General features: G+C 37.5%; 1 protein-coding gene across 13 annotated transcripts in view; it reads left to right on the top strand.

Moving 5' to 3' along the window:
* The window catches only part of NRXN1 (neurexin 1), a 717,717-nt gene that overhangs the window by 414,242 nt on the left and 286,376 nt on the right, over positions 1-17,099 (top strand). The window lies entirely within an intron of this gene.

Genomic DNA, 17,099 nt, shown 5'->3' with positions numbered 1-17,099 from the left:
TTTTCTATTCCAGCTGCATTTCACCCCACTACATTTTCAGAGTTCTGAATAAACAGTCAAAGAGAAACTTAATTTAGGGCATTGAACATAAAAATAAGAACATTAAAAACACCACCACTGTGTGAATAACGGTGGGAATCCCTGTAATTCAGATTGCATCCAAGCAGTGAACTCCAGAGCATTCCCATTTTTGGATTAAATCATTTATCTCTCAGAATGAGATCTCTCACCCTGACCCTTTAGGGTGCACCCGTCCTGCCTATGCCCTGGTTTCTGTGGCCAGGGAAGTTGATCCCATAGAACCACGTGCATAGAACCACCAAGCCCTTCGAACTGCTTCCTGACATGGGTGTCCTTGTGTATGTTTCTGTACTTGAAGAATAATTTGGCCTTCTGAAGTCCAAATTAAAAGAAAACTAAAACTAAAAGAAACAAAACAAAACAAAAATTAAAAAAACCTTTTCAATAATTAAGTCGCAGCAGGTAGGCTTGCAGACAGTTTAGCAAATCAGAAAATTTTTTAAAGAAAAAAAAAAAAAAAAGGAGGAAGAGAAACTTAGAAAGATTGTTGCTGAAAGATAGGCTGGCCATGTTGCTTCCAGCCTGTTGAAATCCCGTTGAGTTTATGTTGTTTTACAAATAGATAGGTATTTTGTCATGGCATGACTGTCTGCCTGTCATTTCAAATGACATTATATCAGTCTGCAAGGCCAGAAGAACCTTTCTCTTTGGGATATTATCTGCATGGTATTAGGATTAGATAAAACTAAATTATGGTGAGCTTTTGTCTTAAATTTGTTCTCCATTTAAGGCAAGGCAAGTTTGCCTGTTTACAGTATAATGCAAAGATTTTGTTTCCTGCATTAACAGACATATTTAATAATTACCAAGATGGGTTTTATGCTTGTACTTTGTTAATTTACCAACCAGGGGCTCCTCATATATAAACTGTTACTGCTGTATCAAAATCGGCGTATGTATGTTGAATTGCATCAGTCTAGCATTTGTCTATGTATGTTTTAGTCTGAATTCCTAAAATTCTCATTCTAGCTGGGATTTCAGCTACTTTTCTTAATCTCATAATCTGGAAATAGTAACTTCATGTTACCCTTGTTTAATTCAGACTGCATTTCCATCTAGCTGAAAATAGGGATAATAATATTTTCACTTTTAGGATAAGTAAGTTTATTAGTTGGGGTTTGTATGGCAAAAAGCAGGATAGCAAGAGGAAATAATTAGAAACACTTAAAATTCAAGGAAATATTACGTCACTGAAGAACATAAAGCTGTAATTTAGGGACCATATTTTACAAAAGTATACATGTCATTCTCCATGGAGGATTATGGAATTATATTAGTATACGGACAATTGTGTGAATTATACTACTTCGCATTGCTGTAAATGAGTGAGATGTCCCTGAAATTAATGCTTAGGAAACCTTAAAAACAGAAGGTGGAGAGGATAAAACAGGTCTTATCAGCAATGTAAATCTGCTAGCAACATTGTTACCTCTAAACCATTCTAAGGTTAAAACAAAAAAGTAATTCCTAGTGGACTGTTCTGAAAAATACAATGTCATAGTGTTAATCATGCGGTAGTAGGTCTGGATGCTTGAAGTATATTATAGATGTTTTGGAAAGCTGCAATAAAGCGTGTATTTAGTGAAGGAGACCATCCTAAGTATTCCATGATTATTTAGCTGAAGTCTTTCTAAAAATGGCTGCTTTTTTAAATTTAGTAAATTACTCATGAATATGAGATTACTTCAGTATTTATTGCCTTAATCAGAAAAGCATATGAGCAGAAGCTTTCTTGGGGAGTGCTGAGAACCTCTGAAATGCTGCAAAGGATACATAAACCCAAACAGATAGCTTTTTCTTTTTTGTCTCTCACACATGCATGAGAGTAAGTGTACACACCACCTTCATTCCTTGTCCTTCTCATTTCGTTTCCCCATGCTCTGTTTTATACCTATGGTGATCTGCCCGCAGCAGTCAGTATTCACTAGGTGAATTCTCAGGAAGGCAGAGGAGCCTTGTTTTCATAGGAGGGTAAGCAATGCAACCTAGCTGTACTGCTGGGGCAGGGGGGTAGTTGGTTTTGGAGGGCTTGTTTGCTTGTTTGGTTGGTTTTGTAGGTTTGTTTTTTGTTTTTTTTTTTTAATATGATCCACTGGAAAATGTATTTGGAGAGAAAAGCAACCCATAATGATGTTCTGTCGAAACAAGTGTTGCTTGGCTTGCTGAAAACCAGAAGGGAAATAATGACATAAAAACTGTCCTTGTTCAGGAGCAGTAAGCAAAGATTATATATAATTGGACAGTTATGAATCAATGAAACTGTATACTTTTTCATGCATCTTGGCAAAAAGTCAAGCTTCCTGTGTATACAAAATCAGGATCAGAACACTTCTAGAATAAAATAATTAATTTCTTTAACTTTGTGTGTTCTGGGATGGAACAAAATAACTTTGATCTTGCCATTTGAAATGTATTCCATTTCAGTCCTGAAGCTTTTCTGAAATATGATGGAAAAAGCTTCACTTTCCTTTTCAAGAAGAGCAGCACTAAATTTAAACATCTATTTCATAAGTATATTAAGAGAATAAATAATAGTGAATTACCAGATTTTGCTATCATGTATTCTGCAGTTGCTTAAGCCCATTGATAGAATTACAGTCTGCTAAGTCAAATGTTCCTAGTTTTTGTTTTGTATTATATTATGGATTTCTGTTTCTGGGTCCTGCTTCTGCTTCTGTTCTGCTTCTTTTCATTCTCTGGTTCTACTTTCTGCACATCCCTTCAATACCCCTTCAGTATTTCCTAGACCTTGTGACAGCATCCTATTGGATAGGTTTTTCACATTCCTCTAGTGATGCTGATTTTTGAATTTGATGGGTATTACATTGCAGCTGTGAATTTGATTAGATAATAATGAGGTTTATTTTTATCCAACTGTTCTCATTTTTTTCATCACAATTCTTGTATTATTTAGATGCTTTCTATTTTCTAGGTGAAATATTCTGCTGAAGAATCTGGAATAGAACCATAAAACAAGATTAATTGTTTTTAAATCTGTATTTAGAAAATTTCAGAAAAGTGCTATGAAGCAGGAAGGTGATGCAAAAGGTGTCAGAACTCACACGCTTGAGAAGTATATTGTGAGATAATTGTTTTGAATGGAAATGCAGCTCTCAGCAGTGGAGGAGTAAGCTGGCTGCAACAGGTTTATTTTTAAGTTGTGGGGATTCAGTTACAATATGGATCAAAGGAAACTGTTTCTTTGAAGAACAGTGGACAGGGAATTACTGACAAGAGAGTGTCCTGCTGAAAAGAAATTCAATAGTCATCATGCTCTCTAATGAATTTAATAAATGAGGGACAAATCTTGAGATACTTTACATACTAGCAGAGGTGAAGTCTTCTCCAAAGGGGGATATATGCAGAAGGGACTTGCTCTGGAGGTATTCTTTCATTCTTCACAGAATCACAGAATCACAGAACTGTCTAGGTTAAAAAAGATCTTGAAGATCATCCAGTCCAACCACTAACCGAACACTGATAGTTCCCAACTATACCATGTCCCTCAGCCCTAAGTCGACTCAACTCTTAAATACCTCCAGGGATGGGGACTCCACCACCTCCCTGGGCAGCCCATTCCAACACCCAACAACCCCTTCTGGAAAGAAATGCTTCCTAATATCCAGTCTAGACCTTCCCTGATGCAACTTAAGGCCATTCCCTCTTGTCCTATCCCTTGTTACTTGGTTAAAGAGACTCATCCCCAGCTCTCTGCAACCTCCTTTCAGGGAGCTGTAGAGGGTGATGAGGTCTCCCCTCAGCCTCCTCTTCTCCAGACTAAACACCCCCAGTTCCCTCAGCCGCTCCCTGTACGACCTGTGCTCCAGACCCTGCACCAGCTCCGTTGCCCTTCTCTGGACACACTCGAGTCATTCAATGTCCTTTTTGTAGTGAGGGGCCAAAATGAGATGCACTTCACACCAGTGCATCTTACCAGGGAGATAAAGAAGAAATTACAAAGATTAGGAGACTTGTCAAGGGTGTAACAGATGCATATTTACAGAAACATAACTTTAGTAAGGGACAGGGAATTTCTACTCCATCCTATTCTCAGTAACAATAGATCATAACCCTAACCCTCTCCTGTGCTGAGACTACAGTTTTCTCTCTCATAGCTATTGCAAGCCAATTTTACTTGAAATTTTAAAGTAAGTTCTTTCAGTCATGTTTTAGTTCACTTTTGAAAGTTTCATGCACAGTTGTCCAAATCTGTTCACTAGGTGCTTCTTCATTTAATACATGTAAGTGGTTGCATGTAATTTCAAATAGGACACCACGGTATCCAACTATCTGAAACACTCACGGGTAAGCTACAGAGAAAAAAAAAATAGAGCCCAATATTGAGAAAATTATTCAATAAAATATTGTAATCCAGTAGAGAATTTGAAGTGGAAGTTTTCCTAAATAGCATGACTGAAGATTTATTGAGCTCACTGAGTCCAGGAGCATGACTGTCTGAATCTCATGTGTGTTACAGGTCATAGTAAATAATATAGTCCAGCCTTAGGAAATAAGTCCTAATCATGACAAATTTTGTCAGTGGTAAAAGCTGGCAAATACACACATATATGCGTACATATGTACGTCAACTAAAAGTTCATATATCACAGGACAGTCTTCTAAAACCAAAAGTGGATGATGCAACTTCCTTTCTTTTTTACTTATCTAAAATATTTGTTCTTCGTGTCTTTTCTTCTTCCGTGAATTCATCTGGATTTGTTTTGGTTTGTGATCTAGAAGAAGAATTTAAGGTGAAGTGATATTTGCTTTCCTATTCATTTGTTTTCTGTTGGCCTAGATAAGGTTTGTTATTCTCATTTTTATTCTCTAAAAAATGGTTCAAGCAGGCAAGTAGACCTGTCATCTCCAGTAGCATTGCATATGGGGCAAAAGAAGGTGTTGATAAGAAGTCTACTTATTTCTGCACCATCTCTGGGCAAAGGCAGGCCCAGAGGAGAATATTTTCATTTCTGCAGTTTAACAATTTCCAGCACAAATCATTACATAGAGGAGTCCTATTCATAGAATTATGATGAAAGGGACCGCAGGACATCATCCCAGTCCCAAAAAGATAATCAATTATATTTGAGTAGTTCTAGAAGGACTTGTGTCTACGCTGTCCTGAAATAATTCTAACAGTGGAGAGTTCACTGTCTTCTAGGTGATCTTTTATAGCGCTTCCCTATCCTTACTATTGAGAAGGTTTTCATAACATCTACCCTGAATCTTAATTGCTGCAATTTAGCACATTTCTTTTTGTCCTATACATCATTATTATTGAGAACAGGTTATTTCCTTATTCTTTTGAAACAGCCTTTCATGTATTTGAAGACTATTATCATGTTCCATCTCAGTTGTCTCCTCTCTAGACTAATTCTTTCAAGCTTTAGCAGAGCTCGTGTTCTCTAGACTCTGGTCATGTTGCTCTCCTCACATTTCTCTCAATTGGCTCATGTCTTCCTGGAGCGTAATGTCCAAATTTGTACCTGGCATTCCTGCTGAGGCTTTATTAATGCTGAGCTGAAGGGAAGAATTACTTCACATTTTTGCAGGTTATACTTGTGTTTGTACATTCCAGTGTGCTGTGAGCAGATGCCAATTCAAAGTGTAATCCTGAACAACGTTCAAGCATTGAGTCTCACACTAAAACTAGGCAACTAAAAGAGAAAAAAAAAACAAAACCCCACAAACATTTTACCCTCCCAAATATCTATTAATTAAATATGGTCAAGGTTTATTGAAGATTGATCAACTGAAAAGATACAGAAAATGTCCTCATCTTGAAGAAAAATATATTTGCTGTTTATCACAACAAGATACCAGTGGTCAACATTTACTAATTTCATAGTGCTTGATTCATCCTGTTCACCAACCACTGGAAATTTGTTACTCTTTCTTATCGGGAGAGAAATCATGCATTGCAGATTAATGGCCAGGTTTGTGTTAATGCTCTGGCTTTTTTCAGTCCTTGTTTTTACAGTCACCTAGGTCAGAAAGTTTCCTAATGAGGTTTATGTATCTGTGGCTAAGCATTGATGAAATATCTGCTGATCTCATCACTGTGACCAAAAACGTCAGTGGTACAGCAGTTTGTCCTTTTCATATGAAGAGATTAAATTAGACATTCTAAATAAATTTTAAAAAGCCAAACTTAACTGTTGTTTACCACCTGGGTCTGTATTGAGTAGTAACTCAGGAATTCCCTGCTGATAGTCAACCAACCAACCAACCAACCAACATTTTCCCAAACTGTAGCAGTACTGGAAAGAGCAAACTTCTTCAGATGCGTAATTAGAATTTTCCTTCTGGAAAACTAATCTTGTGAATCTGCTTATTTTTGATGTTCTTTAGTGGAAGAAAGACTATACGGTATTGCTTACACATTATAAATCTCCTTTGATGAAAAAAATGAAAGAAGTGCAAACTAACAATGATACATTTTATAGACAAAAAAAGAAGTTTTAATATACTGAATTGTATAATTGAAGCACATTTTGACTAGAGAAGTTACTTTAGAAGTTCTTAAGGTTGTAACTGATTTTCTCCTCTGCAATTCACTGGCTTATTACCAGTTAAATGTAATTATATTATACTGTATACAGATACAGTGTTCTGGAGGAACTCCACAAGAAGCAAATGCACTTGTGGGATATACTGTATATCAAATTAATATTTATATATGACATATCTCTCTTTACATTAATGATAAATTGATCATTAGTGTGATGTAGGTGAGAAACAAAAATGGCTTCTAATAATTTATAGCTCATACTGATTTTGCTGGAATATTTTAACACTCAGGTAGCGTCCAGGTCTTTGGCATGTGTAAATTCCATTCAGATCAATGGGATGTTGGCTGAAACCATCCAACAACCAGTCCTTCAACTCTCACTTTGTGGCTTTCAACCACAGTATGCATATGGGAATTCAAAAGTATGCTCTTGTGTATGTTGCAGTTTGTAAATCTTTTGTGTAATTATAATTCTGGTGTAGAAATTAATCATTAGCCAAAGGAGGGTTGCTCATTGTCCCATACAACTCACGTGCAAATTCTGCTTTCTGCTACAATGGGAAGGTAAGAAACAGGGATCCTGGTCAAGATTTGTGTTAGGTTATTTGACTGAAGGCAGGCACATCCCCTTTTATGCAACAAAACGTAGAGCATGTGCCCTGTTACATACCCAGTGCACAGACCATACCCCCGTTAGGTGCTTGACACAGAGGGTTTTTCTCATACCACTTGACCTGATGCAGGTGGTGTGCCCATATCTCACACCGAGCTTTATCAGTAGTATTGTAAGTTTAAATCTAGCAACAGTGAATAATATTTAGGGTAGAAAAATTGTATTTTCATTAAAGCTAGCTTACAGGAGCAAAGTAAATGGAAACTGAAGTTCTTATTACTAAGTATTGTAAGTTTATATCCTAATATTTAATCTTCCTTCAGTACTTTTTCATTCCTTCAGTAGGAATTGAGTGAAAACAAAGTGAAGGCTTTAGGGGTATTACTTAGAGTAGGAGTTTTATTGAGTAAAGTGCCCCGATTTGAGCTATATGAATTAACTAATTTTGGGTTTTGAGGCAGTTCTGAAAATAAAGTATTTGAGAGAAGGTTTGTTCAATCCCAACTAAAAATAGTGACAAAGAAAAGGCATTTCATTTTTTTAAACCAAGATCACAAAAAATGATGAAAGGGGACGTAATTCTTTAGATGAAATAATTGTTTAAAATGGGATTTGTTAATTTTCATGTTTCCTTTATTTTTTACTACAAGTAATTTGAGCCCTTCTCATGTTTCCAAATGGAAGAAAAGTTTCACTGCAAGTTTTTCTTGGCTCCACTGCTCTCACTGTTTTATAAGGCACTTTGATATATCTGCATGAGAAGGACTACACTAGTACTAAGCTTTTTTTAAACAAAGCAGCCACAAATCAGCAGCATATACAGTACCAACTCCACTAACAAAACAAGTTCTGTCAGAGGCAAGGATATGGAAAACCCATGATAATTCATATTATGTGATTGTCTTCCTCCAGTGCGTGGCATAATTCTGATTAAAATTACTGGCAGTACTTTGTGTGCATCAAAGGAAAAACAGCTCCAGGAACTGACATCCTGTTAAATGTGGAAGAGCTATTATAGGCTAGTGGTTCAATATGGTGGTTTTTGAAACCTTCCTAACAAAAACCCAAAGCTTTTCTGGGCAGTAATGCTGAACTGTGTAACCAAAGATGGCCCACAGTGCACCCACATTTTCTATGACTATGGAAATTTATGATAGTTTTACCATGTGCAATGACTCAAAGAGCAAGTTTCAGACCATTATCCTTTTTAGGGCCCCATTCTTCTCATTTTACTTGTTAGAAACAAAATTAGATCCAAGGGTGTTAAAAGAAAACTGCTAGCTTTCTAAGCCTTTAAAAATATGTATGCATCGTATATTTTTTCTCTGAGTACATCTTCTATTATGCACCGAAATAAATAGGTAAAATTATGCCAGTTTTGATAGAGCCATAAAGTTGCAGCTGAGAATGAAGGTAATTCATTAAAAACCAAAAGACAGGTATGAATTAAATAATTTTCTGTTTCTAATCTCTTGATAGTTGCAGCTATAATTTGCATATATGCTAAGGAGAATGAGTGTGGTCCAGCAAAGTCTCTTTACAGTGATACTGCTTTCCCATGCAAGTTATCCCATTAAGGAAAGTTGATCGGATATTTACAGGATTCCCATTTATCTATGTATAGAAACTGAGGAAGTCCCATGCATCCGTAATCATTATAAACATTGGCATTTATCATGTGAAGCGATCTCAAAGTGCTTTAAACACAGTACTGGCTTTCATGCCGCATTGAATGTTCTTGTTAGAGCTTTACAGATACAAACTTGTAGGTGTAGAAGACTTAATCCTGCAATGCACTGTTGAACAACGCTTGAAGATGAAAGCTTTGAAACCTTTCAGCACTGGTGTGAAGGATGTAATTCTCCAAAGCCTTACTCATGCAACTAATCTTTATCCTTGTGACTGATAACATTGACTTAACTTGTCAATTAGCTATTAAGTGACTAATGGTTTGTAGTAATTTGCCCGAGGTTACACTTGAAAAGCTGTGGCAGAGGCAGTTGTAGAACTTCCATCTTTTCATACTGCCAAAGAGAAGTATACGATAATGTTTTAGTTGAGGGTATGGTACATGACCTGGTAGCCTAGCCATGTGTCATTACAGAAGTAGTTAATTTTACAGTGTCACTGGATGAGAGACATCTACTGAGACAGTAAAGTATAGGTAGTTGTCTTTATTTGAATGCTTCAACAAAAGTCTGTGTGTTTGCTATATTAGAATCCCCTATACTTGTCCTTAGGAAAAGAACAGAACGCATGTATCACCAGATATTCTTCCTCATTAAGTTAATTATCTTTGGCTTCTGTAGTATCTTATATTTCTTTGCCCCATCAATAGGCCTGCTCAAAGAAGTACAACATAAAGGGTTTTATCTGTGTTATTGATTGGCTAGCAAGTGATGTGTTTGGGACTCTATTGGAGCTTCTCTAGTGACTATTTATTTAAATTGGGAAGAAAAATCAGTATTACTTGAAAAAATAAACCTAGAACTTTCATTTAACATTACAAAAGAGGGCATTGCTTAATCCCTGAAGTAGGAAATTGCTTTTCTTCATGATCCATTGCTTTCATACTGTTTCTGGCTGCTTGTGCTGAAGGAAAGAAAAACTATGTTCTCACTCTGTTTTCACTGTATCTATTTTCTTATCCTCTACAAAAACTTGGCTGCTAATTTGTTGGTGAAGTAAATAAAGGGAGGGGAGTGCTTGGCTATGAAAAGATCTTTTTGTCTCAAATGGGCATTGGCAAATATGGAAGCAAAGCAAAACTTTATGTGGGAAACTGAAAAAAGGAAATTAAGGATTTGAAATAGTATATGAAAGCTGAAGTATATGAGATATTGCTATTCTTTGAGACGCTGTTATGGGTTTATACCTAAATTCAGCAGCGTGTTCCCAGAAGATGAATGTTGCTAAGGAGTGCTTTTTCTTGTGTTCTGATCTTGTACATACACACAGAGAGAAAGAAAACGACAATTAAAAGCAAAAGGCATAGCTGGCTGAAAATTGTGGTATCTTGTTTCACCTTGCTTAAAACTCATTCTTTTTTGTTAAAAGCACCTATTGTTTTATTGCTTCTAATATGCATTACAAAAATCTAGCGTGTTACAGCTCAGGGCTGGAAAACACTAATGGACTGTAACTAAGGAATGATTATTTAACTTCAGAAGTTACAATATTTGGTTAATGATTCCCTGACATTGTCAGGACAGGTCACAGAATGCATTTTAAAGTAATTATAAGTTAGCAGCAATGGTTTATGTTTTTCCCCTAGCAACAGCAGTAGAAGTTGTATTTTCCTCTTCTCCTATCAGTGGTGACTCCTGTTTCTTTTTTTAATCTGATTGCCTTTTTTTTTTTTTTTTTTTTTTTTTTTTTTTTTTTTTTTTAAGTCCATTTAGTCTTGCAAATCATGATCAAAGGTTATGGTAGCAAAATAGCAATCTGAAAATAATTGTGATAGCAAGTTTTTGATACCGGTATGTAACAAAAGAGATACATGTGGGTTTTGAGTTTTTGCTTGTGCTAGCTATATGAGGAAAATAGCAAGACCACACCATATGCCCAATAAAACCTTCATTAGAAAGGCATTAGTAGATTAATCCAACTTACTCTGTGGTTGATTTTATTTAGAATGTAATAAGGTAAGTTCATTAGTTTGCAGACTTAATGTTTTCTACTGTACCTCAAAGCAACCAGTAACAATTCCACTGAGACTCCGCAGATCTCACTAACACCTGTCAAGATAAACACATGGCTCTCTAGGGGAATCACCTTGGCAACATAACTGAGGAAATCTGGAAAAAAGTAAGTCTTTCACACGCAAAGGAGTGTTACACAGTATAAACTCGATAATGATTTTTCACATGCCTCTGAGGTCATATATCTCTTTAAAGTGGAAAAAAAAAAAAGTCAAATCAATCTCTGAAGAGCAAATATTTTGGAATGTACAATATTGCATTTGAAATGTATTTTAAAGAACTTGAAGGATGTAGAATAATTATGCAGTTTGAATTGAGCCTTAGAAAGGCTGTCTGAGACCAGCAATTGAGTCTCCATCCCCTTAGGGCTAATATATTAGATTACAAGGATTATTGTAGTGGCAGTATTTGTGCCACTACATTTAAGATTATGTCGGCATTTCCATTTTAAACCTGTATGTTCAGAGGTTCATAACTCAGCTATAGAAAATTTGCTTGGCACTACAAACAAATACTGTTTCTGCATGATGGTGACACTTTTTCGGGGGCGGGGAAAGAAAGAAAGAAAGAAGCTTACAGCTAAATAAGTATTTGGATATTTTAAAATTATGAATGCCAGAATTAAATGCTGTCTCCTTACAAGTCTGCTTTTTAAATTCAGTTGTTTCTATGGCTGACTTGTAACACTACTGCTGTCTGGAGTCTAAAACAATGTATTGAACTAGAAGAGCAGACAGAATGGCAGCAGGCTGTACCTTGCCCCTTTCTTTGCCAATATTATTACAGGACTAATGCGTTCAGGGAAGGCAGGAGGTGGAACTCCACTGTACATCCTCTTCTCCACCAACATCAGAAAGGGGGTAGGGGGTGGGTTGACTGATCATGAGTCATGATGGATTATATCTTAGAAATCCCATCAGGAAAAGCTGCTTTAAAATGCACTCCTGACTATTACTAACTTTAGGCACTCCAGAAACATCATTTAGGGCTCTCTTGGCTGCCAGTGGGCTTCCCACAAAAAAAAAAAAAAGGCAAGTAACTTTGCCATGCAAGGTCTTTAAATTCAATTCCCGCATTTTAGGGCTGCTGCACTTTGAGTCTAATGTGAGCTTGGCCTTGACATGGCATTTAATATCTCAGGTATTATAATACCAAGAGCTGCAAACAACCCAATACACACACTTTTCCTATTTCTGGAGACCTTTATAAGCACACAGGCTTTGCACATGCTTCGTATGCTTGTACTGGATGCAAAAGAGCACAACGCTGGGTTCTGTTATTGGCATCTGTCACTTTTCTCATCAAACTTCTTGGTGACTAATTTGCAACCTATTTTTGTGGTGAGGTTTTTTGTTTGTTTTTATTTTGTCCTTAGCTGAAGTATTTGCTGAGGAGTTCAAATTAGCAGCTTTGAAGCTGTAGTTGGGGTTCTCTCTTTTCTGCGGCAATGCAGTGCCAATTCCTGCAGCAGCACTGGTAGAAATCAGAGATTTTTGCAGGTTCTGCAGCAGTCTAATTGCCCGTAGAATTAACTGCTCATGCAGTAGTCCAGAGAGAACATGAGTACAGCCTGCCCTGCTTGATACAGGACTACAAATCTCTTAAATACCTCCATGTATATACATGTGGATTTGGCCTTAATTCCTGTGGCTTTATATTAAAATGAAAGGGGGAAGCTACCCAAAGCGTTAACACCCTTTGTGCAAAGTTAGACAAAAAAAAAAAAAAAAAAAACCACAACCCAAAACCCAAACACAAAAATATGAAATTAAGTGGCACTGAAGCACTGGTAGCCAGCAAAAGACCACCCCCAGAGGAGTGTGAGCCATCCTCCCCAAGGCAGGTGAAACCAGGGCTAAGACAAATAACAATAGATGGACTTGGCAAAGTCCCCTGACGACTGATGTACCAACCAGGGCTACTTCAGAGCAAGAGGGAGCTTCCATTCAGAGTCAAAATTCCCCACTGGAAAATGATCTACCAGCCCCTTCTGTTCTAAATCGAAGGGACCTGTCTTATGTGCATGGTTTCAATAAAATGAAACCAAATAAAAATCAGCTTGCTTTTGACAGCATGGAATAGAGGGAAAGAGATTATTTCTGTCTTTATACACACAGAGTCGAGAAACATTTATTATGAAGATTTAAGCCTATCTGGATGGACAGATTTATGGGCAGAAAGACTTATTAACTGTACCGGGATTTATTTTGAACTGTACATATAAAGAGAATAACTGCACTACAGAGAAAGCAACCTAAGTATTTCCATTGTAGAGTGGCATTTTTTTACATGGCCACCAAAAATTTCAATTTCTGTGTAATTTATGACTGCACAAATACTCCACCCATCTCTCCCAGCATTGTATTTTTTACCCTCCAAATCTCTGAGTAGTTCGCATGATAAAGTTTATTGGTTGCCTTTCTAAATTAAAGGGCTTCTGCCCTAAGTTATGTTAGGACACAAACTGGCCACAGTTACACATGGATGACAGGCCTTGATTCAGTATCTTGCAATTCATTGGCTTTTGAAAGAAACATTCCCTGCTGTTTGAAAGAGGAAAAGTAACACCTCCAATGTTATCAGACATTGAAATGTCTGAAAATCAAGACATTTTTAGTATTGGGAGATCCTGTGTGTAGGTCCTTATATTCATCAGAGTCTACAGTGCTAAGTGGAAATAATGTGCTTGAATGTTTTCTTCTCTAAGCTACTTTCTGTAGGATGGGTAAACATAAATTCTGTCCTGTTTAATTGTAATCACAAAACGTCCACAGGTTTTCAAATGAAGTGAGATTCCATACCTGGTAATGGAGAAAAGCTGTAATAGAAAAGCATAAGTGTGTTAGTGTTCATTGAATAGTGTTCCCTGTAATACAGATACATATTTGTGGAGGTTTTTTTCTGAGTTTGCTGAACAGCACTTGAACTTCAGGAGTTTGAGTGGATGTTGCAACACTAAGTGCAGGATTTCACCTCTGGAGAACAGAAGTGGCCAGTGAATTCTGGTTGCATAAGGCAGCACTTAACCTAAAGGAGCCCTGAATTTAACAGAACTTTTGCTAGCCTAAGGCATGGTCTGCACTTAGGTTTTGCAGGTGTGGACAGAGTTGTTCATCTTAACTGATAGAGCTGTATTGACAAGAATCGGGGTGTAGAGAAATGTGGCCTTATTAGCAAGAAGTATCTCATTTTATCTGAGGAAGTAATGTAAATTATACTCATGGAAGTACTTTTTTGTTTGTATAAATCTTCTTTAGGAGCATTTGGTGTTTATAAGATAATGGCATTCAAAGAAGCCAGGGAAAGATGTGTTTTTACAATTAAGGATATCTCGTTTGGATGAGATGTTGGGGGATATGGTGTAGGGGAGAACTTTGTAGAGTAGGGCTGATGGTTGGACTCGATGATCCCAAGGGTCTTTTCCAACCTGAACGATTCTGTGATATTCTTGCTCATAAACTTAGGAACCTACTGGTATTAACAGAGTTCACTTGGTGGAAATAACTCAATTAAAGGTCACATTTACTACCAATATGACCTGCACAGGGTGCTAAATGGGCTTAAAATATATATATATATATATTAACTTCACTAATCTAAGTTTCTGAAATACTAAAAACTACCTTGTGAACAGTAAATTTTCACACTTTGTTATGCCTGCAATGGGACATATGTTTACACAAAGTCTTGTTTATTGCCTTCTTTTGTACCACTTCTTCCTTCTCTGAATGAACCTTCACAGACTGATACCACAGTATTGATTGTGTTGGGAGTTTGTGATTCTGTGCCCCTGGGGATTAAAACCAGATTATTTCAACTTCAGCTAGCCCTCAACTAACAAAGATTCACACTCTTACGTCAGCAGGGGGTAAAAAAGCAAGTATTTGAAATAAGAAATTCTGCTTACCATTTTCATGTTTACTTGCAGAGGCTTTTAACTTTTACTTTTCATTAAAAAGCTTAACTGAGTGCTAAGACACCCAATTAAGCTTCTTAAATAGAATCATAGAATTGTTTAGGTTGGAAAAGATCATCAAGACCAACCGTTAACCTAGCACTGCCAAATCCACCACTAAACCATGTCCCTAAGTGCCACAGCTGTGTGACTGTCACCAGGGATGGTGATTCCACCACTTACCTGGGCAGCCTGTTCCAACACTTGATAACCCCTCTGGTGAAGAAATTCATCCTAATATCCAATCTAAAGCTCCCCTGGCACAACTTGTGGTCATTTCCTCTTGTCCTATCACTTGTTACTTGGAAGACTGACACCCACCTCGCTACAACCTCCTTTAAAATAAAACTTGAAAAGACTATACGTATCTTGACTCCCAAGATTTGCTTCAAACTGGAAGGAAGTCCTTGCTGCTATCACACAAAAAAAATGAACGAGAGGATTTTACTTACTGGAAATTCCTCCTTTTGCCTTCCTGTTCCCATCTGCCTTTCACTTGCTTTTATACACACTTCCTTCACCTTCCTTTTTAGCTTCCTGTTATTCTTTCCATTTTCAATTTTTTTATGATATTTCCTGCAAATTAGTTCTCCCCATTTCTCACCCTAAATGCACTGCATTAGATCACCTTTCTTCTCCCTGAAACTTGGATACTGCCCCTCTCGTTTGCCTCTGTGCGTCAGAGTGCAGAGCCAGGAAAATGTCAAATGTTATTAGAGCTAGTACATACAGGGTGCTAAGCGGATTGCCACATCCAGAAGGGGATGCCTACTTTGGTGTCTGTCACCCCACTCACATTTTAACCAGGTACTTAAGTAAGAGTTAGACATCCAGATAGCTTTGTGGAGATTGGCCTTTGTGTCCTTAAATCTTGGTTTGAATACGCAGCAGCAAAATAATCCATTAATTTAACAGTCCCCAAGTAGTGTTTAACATCGTGTTACACCTAAAAATGACCCATTATAATCTATCTGATGAAAAAACTTCTCTAAGTAGTCTCCAAACACAGATTTAAACTAGAAACTTTAGTGGCAGTTATATGTGTGCACTGCATAAATAGTACACATTTAATAAGGCCAAGCACTTAAACACCCTTTTTATCTTCAGTAAAATATTAAATGAAGTACCTTTGAAGTACCTAAACATTTTATTCATTTGTCCTTGGTATTTAAGCACTTTAGGCCTCCCTGACATAGTAGATGGCAGCTGGAGTAAGAATTTAGATTAAGGTGCTCAAGATATAAACATATCCAGCACCACAGAGAACAACGCTTACACAAAGTCCTACTGAGCCCACACCAAAGTGTATCTTTAACCAAAGTTGAATAAAGCGTGCTCAGGCTGGAAGGGACCTGCAGAAAGCCTGTTGCAAGTTTACACCTAATGGGAACAGCACAATGAGCCAGCTGTGCTTTCCTGGGTGCCAAGGGGGAATCTCCCACTACAAGGTGGCAGCTCTTGGTGAAGGCCTTTAAACAGCCGAGCAGAAGTTAGTCTAGACAGCACTTGCCAACTGAAATTGTATCTGAACAACTGCGTTGCCAACAGTATCGTTACACGGTTGGCAATACCGGCTTCCTATTTCAGAGAAGTGATAACAATTTTAAGTTACTCGTCTGTAGGATGTCTAGAATCATTAAGAACAGTCAGTTAACTACTGCATGTTTCTAAAACGGCAGCAATGTGTGAACAGTTTACTGAAAAACTGGTTCCAGTGACTGACTGAAATATTTTGTTTCCTGAGTCAGATTGATAGAAAACTTAATGGTATTTATGGATAAGATTTCTAACACATATTACTTGCATGAACAGGAAATACACATCAGGGGCTTTAATTTTGGGAGAGCTGGCAAATCCAGGTTGATGTTTCTTTTAAGATTTCTGTCACATTTCTTTCTTAAACTGAAACTTTTGAGAATTTATTGTATTTTATTAAGAGGTGACAGCGCATGGCAGTTGCAAGCTGATAGTTTGGAAAATTAGGGTTTGTTACCCTTTCTACACTAAGGCTTCTTGAGACACGTTGGGAAAGTCACTGACTTCCTTCTGAGCAGCCCCACTGGGCCGGGGGGGGGCTCTGCGCTGGGGCCAGCTTGGCGGAGCCCGGCTGGGAGCCCCCCCCACCCCGCCCGTAGGTGCACTCCCACGAAGCACAGCAAGGGCTTGGGCGCTTAAGCAGGTTTATTTTTGGTGTGGGTTTTTTTTGTTTGTTTTTGGTGCGTGGTTTTGTTTGGGTTT

The sequence above is a fragment of the Athene cunicularia genome, assembly GCF_003259725.1.
Source record: "Athene cunicularia isolate RWA chromosome 3 unlocalized genomic scaffold, athCun1 chr3_part1, whole genome shotgun sequence".
Classification (NCBI taxonomy): Eukaryota; Metazoa; Chordata; class Aves; order Strigiformes; family Strigidae; genus Athene; species Athene cunicularia.
The sequence above is the reverse complement of the archived record's forward strand: the minus strand, read 5'-3'. Positions and strand labels throughout refer to the sequence as shown.